The sequence below is a fragment of the Sus scrofa genome, chromosome 2 (assembly GCF_000003025.6).
Source record: "Sus scrofa isolate TJ Tabasco breed Duroc chromosome 2, Sscrofa11.1, whole genome shotgun sequence".
Taxonomy (NCBI): Eukaryota; Metazoa; Chordata; class Mammalia; order Artiodactyla; family Suidae; genus Sus; species Sus scrofa.
This window is the reverse complement of record NC_010444.4, coordinates 12,337,562-12,349,463: the sequence shown is the minus strand read 5'-3', so window position 1 is coordinate 12,349,463 and position 11,902 is coordinate 12,337,562. Positions and strand designations below refer to the sequence as shown.

The 11,902-nt window shown below is 41.2% G+C and overlaps 1 pseudogene; it reads right to left on the bottom strand.

Annotated features, from left to right (window-relative positions):
* LOC102160176 lies at positions 225 to 1,499 on the bottom strand (annotated as a pseudogene).

Sequence of the window (11,902 nt, the reverse complement as noted above, 5' to 3'; positions counted from 1 at the left end):
CCAAACATCATCTGTGGCCTACACCATAGCTCACAGCAATGCCAGATCCTTCCCACTGAATAAGGCCAGGAATCAAACCTGCAGCCTCATGGATGCTGGTCAGATTCATTAACCACTGAGCCATGATGGGAGCTCCTGCATTGCTATAATTAACCAGTCTTTTACTATTAACCTTAAATGGCCAATTTATTCAAATAATTCTGAGACCATTCTTCCACCATAGATTAATACTGGGGTGGCAGGTATTGCAGATAATATTCTTTTACCTTCTGGGCAGACTTGGTGGCCTTGCAAGCTCTAGCACCCTTCTTGTCCACTGCTTTGATGACACCCACAGCAACTGTCTATCTTATGTCACAAACAGTAAAACAACCCAGAGGAGAATAGTCAGAGATGCTCTCAGCACACATGGACTTGCCAGGAACCATAGCAACAATGGCAGCATGACCAGATTTCAAGAGTTTCAGGCCATCTTCCAGCTTTCGTCCAGGATGACACTCAATCTTCTCCTTCAGCTCGACAAACTTGCAGTCACTGTGAGCTATATAAGAGTCCAAGATGGGGACATATCCAGCACTGATTTGGCCTGGGTGGTTCAAGATATCACTTGAGCTGTGAAGTCAGCTGCTTCAATTGGAGGGTCATTTTTGCTGTCATCCGTCACATTGCCATGATGAACATCTTTGACAGACACCTTCTTGATGTTGAAGCCAACGTGTCTCCCGGATGGGCTTTACTCAAAGCATCAGGATGCATTTCAGCAGTCTGTTCTTTGGTTGTAACATTGCTGGAGCAAAGGTGACCACCATGTCAGGTTTTAGAACACCAGTCTCCACTCGACCTAACAGGGACAGTCCCAATCCCAATTCTATAGACATCCTGGAGGGGCAGATGCACGGACTTGTCAGTTGGACAACTTGGTGGCAGGATGCAATCCAGAGCTTCAGGCAGCTTGGTTCCACTGGCATTGCCATCCTATGGGTGACTTTCCTTCCTATGAGCCAAGGCATGCTAGCACTTGGCAGCAGCACATTATCACCTTTCCAACCAGAAATCAGTACCAATACTGCTGTGTCAGATTTGTAGCCAGTTTTCTTCCTGTAGGTGCTGACTTCCTTAACAATTTCCTCATGTCTCTTCTGGCTGTAGGTGGCTCGGTGGACTCCATTTCATTAACCCCAACAATTCGTTGTCTCACATCCAGAGTGTGGACCAGACGGGCATGCTCACAGGTCCATCCATTGCTGGAGACAGCCACATCAAATTCACCAACACTGACAGCAACAGTCAGGACAGCACAGGCAGCCTGGGGTGTGCCTGTAATCAAGTGTTTGATGAAGTTTATGTCCAGAGGCATCAGTGATGGTCACGTAATACTTGCTGGTCTTGAATTTCCACAGGCAGAGATCCATGATGTTACCATGCTCGGCTTTCAGTTTGTCCAAGACCCAGGAACACCATTCAGAGACTTTGTCCAGGTGGGATATGCTTCCTCCCATCCTGAAAATTTTCGATAAACACTAGCAGGTATCTGAAATTTCCTCTTCCTTTAGGCATTTGAGCAAAGCCCATTTACCAGTCTTTGGTGGGTCACATTCTTCTGGGTTGGGTCCTCATCTGGGGACAGGTTATTTTTAGCACAAATCATACAACCCAGAGTGACTCACTGTATGGTCATTTGTAGGTTAGGACCCTTATATATTTTTGAGTCCATTGTAAAGGGACATCTTTCCCATGATGGGCACTATTGCGAGTGTGCTTCACACAGTGGCCAAGGGCACCTCAGGGATCAAACCAATTCCTTGGGCACTGTGTCTCCAGAGAGTTGTGATCCAAATGAAATTCCACTCTTTGTCCCTCTCTGTCCTTTTCTGAATGCCCTGGCTGGTATTTGGACAAATCAATCTGGGGAAGAAGTAATCCTCTTGCCTCAGGATATTGTTTTAGGTTAGGTGTCCCGGTGACCCTTTTTAGTGGGATTTGTATCGTTCATGTGTTTTTGGCTTTCCCTGGGGTGTCGTTAGCCCATACATCTGGCCTTACCTTTTCTTAGCCCTGAGGGTTGGGGCAGGGGGAGAACTCTGTCACCTTTCCTGGGGTTTTTTGGAGAACCATCTGCAGGCTTGAAGCATGTTCTGATGCGACTCTGATATCAAGCTGTTTTATTGAAAAATGTTGGGGTGCAGTCTATCAGGAAAACTAATTAGCTCTTTCCTCACTGTTAATTTTAACCAGGACTCCGGTGGGGAATTAGGCATCTCAAGTTCAAGAGCGCCCCTGGGCCTCTTCATTCATCGGTGTTCCTCTCTTTCTGCCATATGAGAGGCTCTATCCAGGGCAATCTGTTTTCCACTGTTCATCCTCCTTAGAGTAAGCACATTGTTCCCTCCCCAGGGGTAGTTTGCCTTTCTCTGGTTGCTCAGTTGGGAATCTAATGCTGCTACTAAAACGTTTCATTTCATGTCTTTTTTTTCTTCCCTTGTTGTCTCCTGTTAACACTTTAAAAACAGTATTTACGATTGAGAGGGGTTCATCCCAACTGTGCCCTCTTATTTTTGCAACTTTCTGCTGATATCTAAGGTGCTTTTCCTGCCTCCAAAAGGTCAAATTTACCACTATGATACTTTCAGGATCTGCATTAATATGATATCTGTAGGCCTGATACATCCTTTTGAAAAATTCAGAGAGGTCTTCATTTGTTTTTCTGAATTTCTCATAAGTCTTTTGCTTTGCTTACCCCTTTCGAAGCCCTGCCAAGATGCACCAGTAAGTAGTGCTCTAATCAGGGCATGCTTCCCTCACTGGGGGGGGGGGTCCCCAATTTGGTTCAGCTATAGGTACTGACAACTGGGCTTCAGGTATAGAGGATCCTCCCTATCGGGGGGTGGCAATCTTTCCAGTGAAAGAAGTCTGAGAAACCCAGCTGTCTGGTGTTTTTTGTTTGGCCCCTTTGATGAGATAACAGAAACGGAAGTTGTCCTGCTCTGGCAGTGACTCGACCCAAATTGGGCACTGGATCAGGTCTTAGTTTCTGGGGCACAGGGACTCATATCTGGTATCACTGTCTAACATTTTCTAACTGATCCCTAGAAGGAGGGTAAGTCCTGTGCTCCAGTGTCAGGAATTAGAGCTGGATAGGAATGGAAGGTGGTGCAAGGGGTGACTATATTGGTATAATGGCAAGAGCGGCTGGGAGAGTTAAGGAGGAGTTAAGGTTTGAAGCAGCATATCCTGACTTTTATTCTCTCCTTTTCTCATTTTCCCTGATGTAATAGCACAAATGCTTACATGTAAAGGATTTGATCATTCTTCTCCACTCCTTCACAGAATAGCGATAGAGTCATTCAAAAAGCCACTGTTAAATCATTAATACCAGTTGATCATGTCTAATCATTAAAAGGATGCCCTTTTGCTTTGGTATTAACCAAATGACCTGAATTCTAGGATGGGGCTCAGGCGATTTCAGGAACCAAATGGAACCTTTCTCTTCTCCCTGGAACTATTTCATTCTTGGATAAGAACAGAAAGGGTTTTTGTTTGTTTAATTTTCCTTTTGTCCATTTGACATCAGTAAAAGTTTTAAATATCATAAAATTGGTTTGTCTGTAACTGAAGAAACTGTACCAATCAAAATGAAATGAAAAACCCAAAGGACACAGAAAATCCTAAATAAACTCTGAAGTTTTATCTAGGGGTTTTACATATATGAACAACGCAGGAAACCATAAATGACATAATTAACACAGCAAGGGAGCACAGGGTCCTAAGATAACCCTGTCTAAACCCTTTGTGGAGATCCTAGCAGGTACTGCGGCCACACATTGTTACCACAAAATAGCATCTTTCTATAAGTCGTAAGTTCATAGCTGTAATCAGATCACTTATGTGAATTGTACCTCAGAGGAATTTCTTTAGGGATAGTTGAAACATTCCTCATTTTAAAAGGCAGAAATGCCAGGCAAACAAAACACAAACAGTACACATACAATTGCTAGCATCCAAAGAAACAAACAAACTGGTTCACAAATCCAGTAAAAGTCCAAAATCTCTTTCCTCTCTCCAGCAGGGTACCCCACTTAAGTACAAAACAAATTGGCTTATTCTGGAGAAAAAGCCCCCAGTGGCTAGGAAATAAAGTTTCTGGCTGTGCATGCCAGAGAAACTTACCCTATCATATGGAGTTTGAGGTCTCCCAGATGTCAATTCTTCGTTCTAACTGCCAAGCATTGAGGCTGCTGATGCTGCTTTGGGGAATTTAGGAGGACTGCTCCTCAGGATAGGGGATCCCAGCACCACTAGGGCCTTACTCAGAAATTCCCAAACAGGGGCTGTTGGCCATGAGCAGCAAGACTCCCGGCTGACTTTTCAAAATTTCTTACAGAGTACAAGCTTGTACTACTCCCAGCACCACAAGCCAGTGAATTGAGAGACGACTTGTTGGGGCCAGGAATAGTAACTTTATTCAGAAAGCTGGCAGACTAAGGAGATGGGGGACTAGTGTTGCAAAGAACCAGCTTGCCTGAGTTGGAACTCAGGCTTCTTTTATTCTAAAAGGGGAGGGAGTGAAGCCAGTCGTTTACTGGTTCTGGTCGGCCTCTGGAGGGGCTGCGTTAATTTCTTCCTTCCTGCAGTCATTCACAGATGGGCCTGGTTGGGATGTTTCCTGTGAGATAAACAAAGGTATTTTAGCTTAACACTCATTACCTGGGAGGCAGGGTTCCCAGAGATGGGCCATTATATATAATTTAATCTTATAGGCAACATCTCTTTAGTGATTAACTTGTAGTAGAATATAGGTAGAGTAGGCTCTTCATATGATAATAGAATGATATTTTTTAAATGCTGAAAAAAAATAACTCTCAACATAAAATTCCATATTAAACAAAGTATCTTTTCAACATGGAGGCAAAATACAAAATATTCTCAAATAAGCAAAGCGGATCTGCCCTACAAGAAAAAAGTCTGTGGGCCAAAAAGAAATTAGATTAAATGACATTTTTGGAATAGCAGTTAGAAAGGGAGACCATTGAAAATATGAAATAGTTTTAAACGATTTTTTTTCTTAAATTTCTAAGAAATAATTGACTATTTTTAATTAAATATATAATAACTGTTTATTACAGAGTTAGGACAAATGTAGAGGTAAATTATTTAACAATGCACCAAAAGGGGGCAAATGGAATTACATTATTATTAAGTTCTTACATTATGTGTGAAATGGGATACCATTAATTCAAGATAAAATGTGATGAGGATTCATAGTCATAATTCTTAAAGAACCACTGGTTGAAGGGTCCTTGGAAAGACTGTCAATTACATTCAAAGCCTATGGAATCAGAGAACAACAAGAAAAGATCCAGGGTCCTCTACCAAGGCAGTCCTATCTTATTCATTCAAGCCTCGCTGGGACAATTAACGGATTAAAAGAAGGAGCAGTGAACTTTGAAAAACCCAGGTAAATTTACTGAGCTCTCTAAAAATCCCTCATCAGAAAAATGAAAGATTGGACTTGGTGATCTATAGTTTTTTTTGTTTTTTGTTTTCACTCTGGGTCATTTATTATCTGAAATTTTATTTATTTTTATTTTTTTCCCTACTGTACAGCATGGGGATCAAGTTACCCCTACAAGTATGCACTTTTTTCCCCACCCTTTGTTCTGTTGCAATATGAGTATCTAGACATAGTTCTCAATGCTACTCAGCAGGATCTCCTTGTAAATCTATTCTAAGTTGTATCTGATAACCCCAAGCTCCCGATCCCTCCCACTCCCTCCCTCTCCCCCCAGGCAGCCACAAGTCTATTCTCCAAGTCCATGATTTTCTTTTTTGTGGAGATGTTCATTTGTGCTGGCTATTAGATTACAGTTATAAGGGATATCATATGGTATTTGTCTTTGTCTTTCTGACTCATTTCACTCAGGATGAGAGTCTCTAGTTCCATCCATGTTGCTGCAAATGGCATTATGTCATTCTTTTTATGGCTGAGTAGTATTCCATTGTGTATATATACCACATCTTCCTATGCCAGTCTTCTGTCGATGGACATTTGGGTTGTTTCCATGTCCTGGCTATTGTGAATAGGATTGCAGTGAACATGAGGGTGCATGTATCTCTTTTAAGTAGAGTTTTGTCCGGATAGATGCCCAAGAGTGGGATTTCAGGGTCATATGGAAGTTCTATGTATAGATTTCTAAGGTACCTCCAAACTGTTCTCCATAGTGGTTGTACCAGCTTACATTCCCACCAACAGTGCAGGAGGGTTCTCTTTTCTCCACACCCCCTCCAGCACTTGTTATTTGTGTACTTATGAATGATGGCCATTCTGATTGGTGTGAGGTAGTATCTCATGGTAGTTTTGATTTGCATTTCTCTTATAATCAGCGATGTTGAGCATTTTTTCGTGAGTTTGTTGGCCATCTGTATTCACGATGAGGGATTTTTCAGATTTAATTAAAGCCGATCCTCTTCATTCTGAGGTACAATGCCAACTCTCTTCCTTCCTACCTCCAGAAACAAAGGAAAAGAAATCACAGCTAGGCCCAGACTCTCCTCAGTACATGTCAGGCAATCAAAACACCCCCTAGGTTAAGAACCAGGTTCAGGCTTGGAGAAGTAGTGGTGCGTTATGCAATAATCCCACCTCCCACCCTCTGAGTCAAAAAATGGCTCCGAATCCAAACAGTTTAGAATCCTGACAGTTCTTCTTTTTTTTGTCTTTTTAGGGCTGCACCCGCAGCATAGGGAGGTTCCCAGGCTAGGGATCTAATCAGAGCTACAGCTGCTGACCTACACCACAGCCACAGCAAAGCCCGATCTGAGCCACGTCTGTGACCTACACCACAGCTCAGGGCAACACTGGATCCTTAACCCACTGAGCAAGGCCAGGGATCAAACCCACAGCCTCATGGTTCATAGCCAGATTCCTTAACGACTGAGCCCCTACAGGAACATCCTCCTGACCGTTCTTAATGCTGCAGCTGAGAGAATCTACAAGCCACTTTGGTCATTTGCCCTTCTGTGTTCTCTACTGTCCAGGGTACCAGTTCCTCAGTCTAACCTAATCCTTCCCTGCTGCAGGGTTAAACCCAATCCTTCTTTCTGACCTTGGGGAGATGGCAGTTCCCCAGCCCATCCCCTCACAGATGCCCTAAGGACTCCCTCTCAAAGGATCAGACATCCCTCCTATCCTCCCACCCTCCTAAATATAAATTTAGGACAGGGAAGCTTTAGGGCTCTCCCAGGACCAACAAGACTTAGAAAAGAAGAAGGGGAAAAAAAAAAAGAACCACTGGTTGAGCCATCAGAACATGACAATCTCCTAGGAAGTGTAATGTCAGTCGGAATTTCTCCCTGTGTGTCTCTTTCAGGTTAATAGGTCTCTGGCAGCCAAATCACAGTCATAAGGAGGACGAACCTTAGGATGAAACCAATAGTGATGAAAGAAAGAGAAAGAACCTGGTTTCTTGATGATGTCCTTGAGCTGCTGATAGGCACCTTTCTCAAGCCTGGTCCACATTTGGACTCTCAATTTGGTGAGATAACCGATTTCCTTATTACTCAGGTCATTTCGAATCAGGGCTTTTTTTTTTTTTTTTCCTTGCTTGAAGCCAAAAGCACCCCAAATAATATACCATATAACCATGTCATAAAATCATGTAAACTGTGTTTATCAAAAGACTTTATTAATATGGGAACTATGTATGTCATGACAGTAAGTATAAAAACATTGAATATAAAATGTTAATGCTTTTCCTTCAAGGATTTGAGATATCAAAGGGTCTAATATTATTTTACGAGCTTCTAATATACACCGGATACTGGGCCTGTTAGGATATATTATTTTTTACTCTATCCTTACAACTACTCTATGAAATTTCATTCATTCATTTATTTTTTATTTATTATTTACATCCAGTCATTATTCATTCATTAAACAGGCATTTACTGATAAGTTCCTAGCTAGGGACTAAAGTTTCAGCGATCTTTGCCTTCATGGAAATTACTTTCCATTGTCGAGGAGGGAGCATACATTTTACAAATAATTGTACAAGTATTTAATTGCATTTAGGATGAGTTATATAAAGGAGAAATACAGAGTGCTAAGAGAATACGCATCAGGGGAAACAGGTCTAGGTGGGGTACTAGTGATAGACAAGTCACAGAAAACTTCCCTTTTGGAGTCATTCTCTTTTTTTGGCTGCACCTGTGGAGTGTGGAATTGCCCAGGCCAAGGATCAAACCCAGGCCACAACTGTAACCAGAGCTGCAGCAGTGACAGTAATGGATTCTTAGCCCCCTGCATCACAAGGGAACTCCCCAAAGTCATTCTTAAGTTTGAATCTGAATGCTGCAGAGGTGTTTGCAGGGAGGGAATCAGAGCGTAGAGAACCAGAGGGAATACCTAAGGGAATTAAATTGGATAATTTCTGAGGTCTGTTCAATTCAAACATCTAAAGATATCTTTTTTTTTTTCTTTTTAGGGCTGCACCTGCAGCATATGGAGGTTCCCAGGCTAGGGGTAGACTAGGAACTATAGCGGCTAGCCTACGCCACAGCCATGCCAGATCCTAGCCGCGCCTGCGACCTACACCACAGCTCACAGCAGCACCGAATACGTCACCTGCTGAACAAGTCCAGGGATTGAACCTGCATCCTCATGGATCCTAGTTGGGTTCATTAACCACTGAACCAGGACAGGAACTCCTAAAGATGTCTTAATTACTTCTAAGCTTTGACCTACACATAATAAGTCTCATCAACTTAGAAGCAAGTGGCAGTATTCCTTTATGGGTTTTTTTGTATTTCTGCAGTATCCACTGAAATTTATTCTTTTTCAGTTCTTATTTTATTTATTTGAGTTCTTTCTTTCCTCTTCTTCGTGCGTCTGGCCAGAGGTTTATAAATTTTGTTTACCCTTTCAAAGAATCAGCTCTTGGTTTTATTGATTATTTTCTATTTTTTTTTGAATCTCTATTTTATTGATTTCCTCTCTGATCTTTATGATTTCCTTCCTTCTGTTGACTTTAGGTTTTGTTCGTTTTTATTTTTCTAATTCTTTTAGGAGGTAGCTTAAGTTGTTGATTTGAAATTTTTCTTTTCTTTTTTCTTTTTTTGGCTTTTTGCCTTTTTCTAGGGCCACTCCCGTGGCATATGGAGGTTCCCAGGCCAGGGGTCCAATTGGAGGTGTAGCTGCCAGCCTACACCAGAGCCACAGCAACGTGGGACCTGAGCTGCATCTGCAACCTACACCACAGCTCACAGCAATGCTGGATCCTTAACCCACTGAGTGAGGCCAGGGATCGAACTCACAACCTTATGGTTCTTAGATTTGTTTCTGCTGCGCCACAACAGGAACTCTGAAAAAAGCATATTAATAATTGTTTACTACATGCTTTACAGTAGAAGACAAGACACATTTCTCATATGTGAATGTAAATATGATAAACACACGCCAGGAATGAGTAAATAAACAAAAAGATGTAAGGCAGTTGACGAATGACTGTGACTATAAGCCTGAGTCTTGTATCCAGGTTGTTAATAATTATGGAACTACAGCAATGGTTCTCAACAGGGTGGTTTTATTGCCAGGGGTCTTTTGATAATGTCTGAGGACAGTGCCATCACAACGAGGAGGTGCTACTTTTATCTAGTGGAGAAAAGCCAAAGATATTGTTGAAATCCTGCAATGCAAAGGATAGCTCCCATAGCAAAGAATTATCCACTTCAAAATGTCAGTGGCATCTAGGTAGAGAAACTCTGACTGAGTCTAAACAATTTAGACTTGTACCTGTTGTTCATGTAGCAGTAATTGTTCCTTTATATTGCTTAGTAGTATTACAATGTATAAATATACAAAAACTTTTTTACTAGTTGTTTGCAAGCACTACAACTTTAAATTGATGGACATTGGTGTTATTCCGAGCTTTTTACTACCATAAATAAATAAGGCTGCTATAAGCATTTACCATCTCTCAATGCACATTTTTTTTTCTCTTAGATAAATACTTGGGAGTGGGTTTCTGCATTGTATGATAAGTGTAGAGTTAACTTTATAAGTAACTGCCAAAATATTTTCAAAAATGGTGACAGCCAAAGCTTGAAGTGACCCATATAGTAATTTTTTTAGGGTACTTATTTTTAGGTTGATATATTATGGATACTCAATAATTTTTCATCTTTCTTTGATGAATGTTTGAAGTTTGTTCCAGAAGTCATTTGCATTTCTGGAAGATCACATCGATTCTGTGGAAGCAGTTTTAGACATTGTCAGTCTATTTTGCTCTGCCTTGGTCCTAAAACATAAGCATTATACCTGAGCTGTTCATCTCACAACTCATTATGGTCCTTCAGGGATTTCAAAGGAAAAGCCTGAAGTGTTCACCACTCCCTTACTTTGGTAAGATCTGTACTCTCTTCCGGACAGAATGATTGTTTACCCCCAAAGTCATATATTAAAACCCTATCCACCACTATAAGATAGTATTAGGAGGTGGGGTTTTTGGGAGATAATTAAGATGAGAAGGGGCCATGAGGATGGAGCACTCACGAATGGGATTAGTGTCTTTATAAGAGTCATGAGACAACTTGCTTCCTCTCTCTGCTCACCACCATGTGAAGATACAATAAGTCAACCATCTGCAACATGAAAGATGGCCCTCACTAGAACTTGACCATTTTGTCACCCCAGTCTTGAACTTCCAGCCTCCTGAACCATATGAAATAAATTTCTGTTATTTGTAAGCCACTTTGTCTATGGCACTTTGTTGCAGCAGCCCAAAGGGATGGAATTCCAGTATTAAGAGGCTATTCGCATCTCTGCACAGCTCTTTCAGTCTTCCAGCTCTTGGTATTTACTTGAGTCTTCAGATGTAATACCCACATATGCATCTTTCAAGAGTCAACTAAGGATTTAGAGGAAACTTGATAGTATACATTTTATGAGGTCCTGCTGTATAGCACAGGGAACTATAGCCAGCCTCTTGGGATAGACCATGATGGAAGAAAATACGAGAAAAAGAATGTGTGTGTGAGTATATATATATATATATATATATATATATATATATATGAAAATATGCTAAAATATGAGAAAAAGAGTGTGTATTTGTGTGTGTGTGTATATATATATTTCTGGTATACAGCTGATCATTTAGCTGTATACCAGAAATTGGCACAACATTGTAAAACAACTCTACTTTATTAAAAAGAAAAAGAAGATAGATTTTGTGACTTTTCCCAGTTGACCTCCTTTTACGACATTCCCATTCAATGTCCAGTGGTTAGTGGACATTTGGTTCTGTCCAAGACATCCATATGACATCTGGCTCACGCCAAAGGACTTTGATATTTGGCGTTGCGCAAAACCATTTAGCACGGACCAAATGTCCCACAAGGATAGTAACAAATGTCCTTGTCAAAAGAGAGATAGATGGAGATCTGAATACAGAAGTGAGGGCTGTGTGAAGACGATAGAAGTGGAGGGAGAGCAGATGCACAGCCTCAAGCCAAGTAATGTAGACAGCTTCTGCAAGCCCAAAAGGTAAGAAAATGAATTCTCCTCTAGAGACTCCAGAAAAGACCGACTTCACCAACACTTAGATTTTCATCCTCTAAGACCTCTTTCAGAAATTTAAGATAATAAATTTTTGCTACTTTAAGTCATTACGTTTCTGATAGTTTGTTACAACAATGTCGGGAAACTAATATAGCAAACACATAAAAATCATGTTGAAAATATGAAGTTAAGCCTCACAACTCAACCTACAAAGCCCTTGGGTTAAAAAGCTAGTCAGAAAACCAAACTCTCTGATGGCCATATAATTTAATTCAGTATAGTCCCTCAAAGCACTCTAGAAGGTACCAAGAACCGAAGGCAATGATGGTGGGGTATTCTGAAGGATCC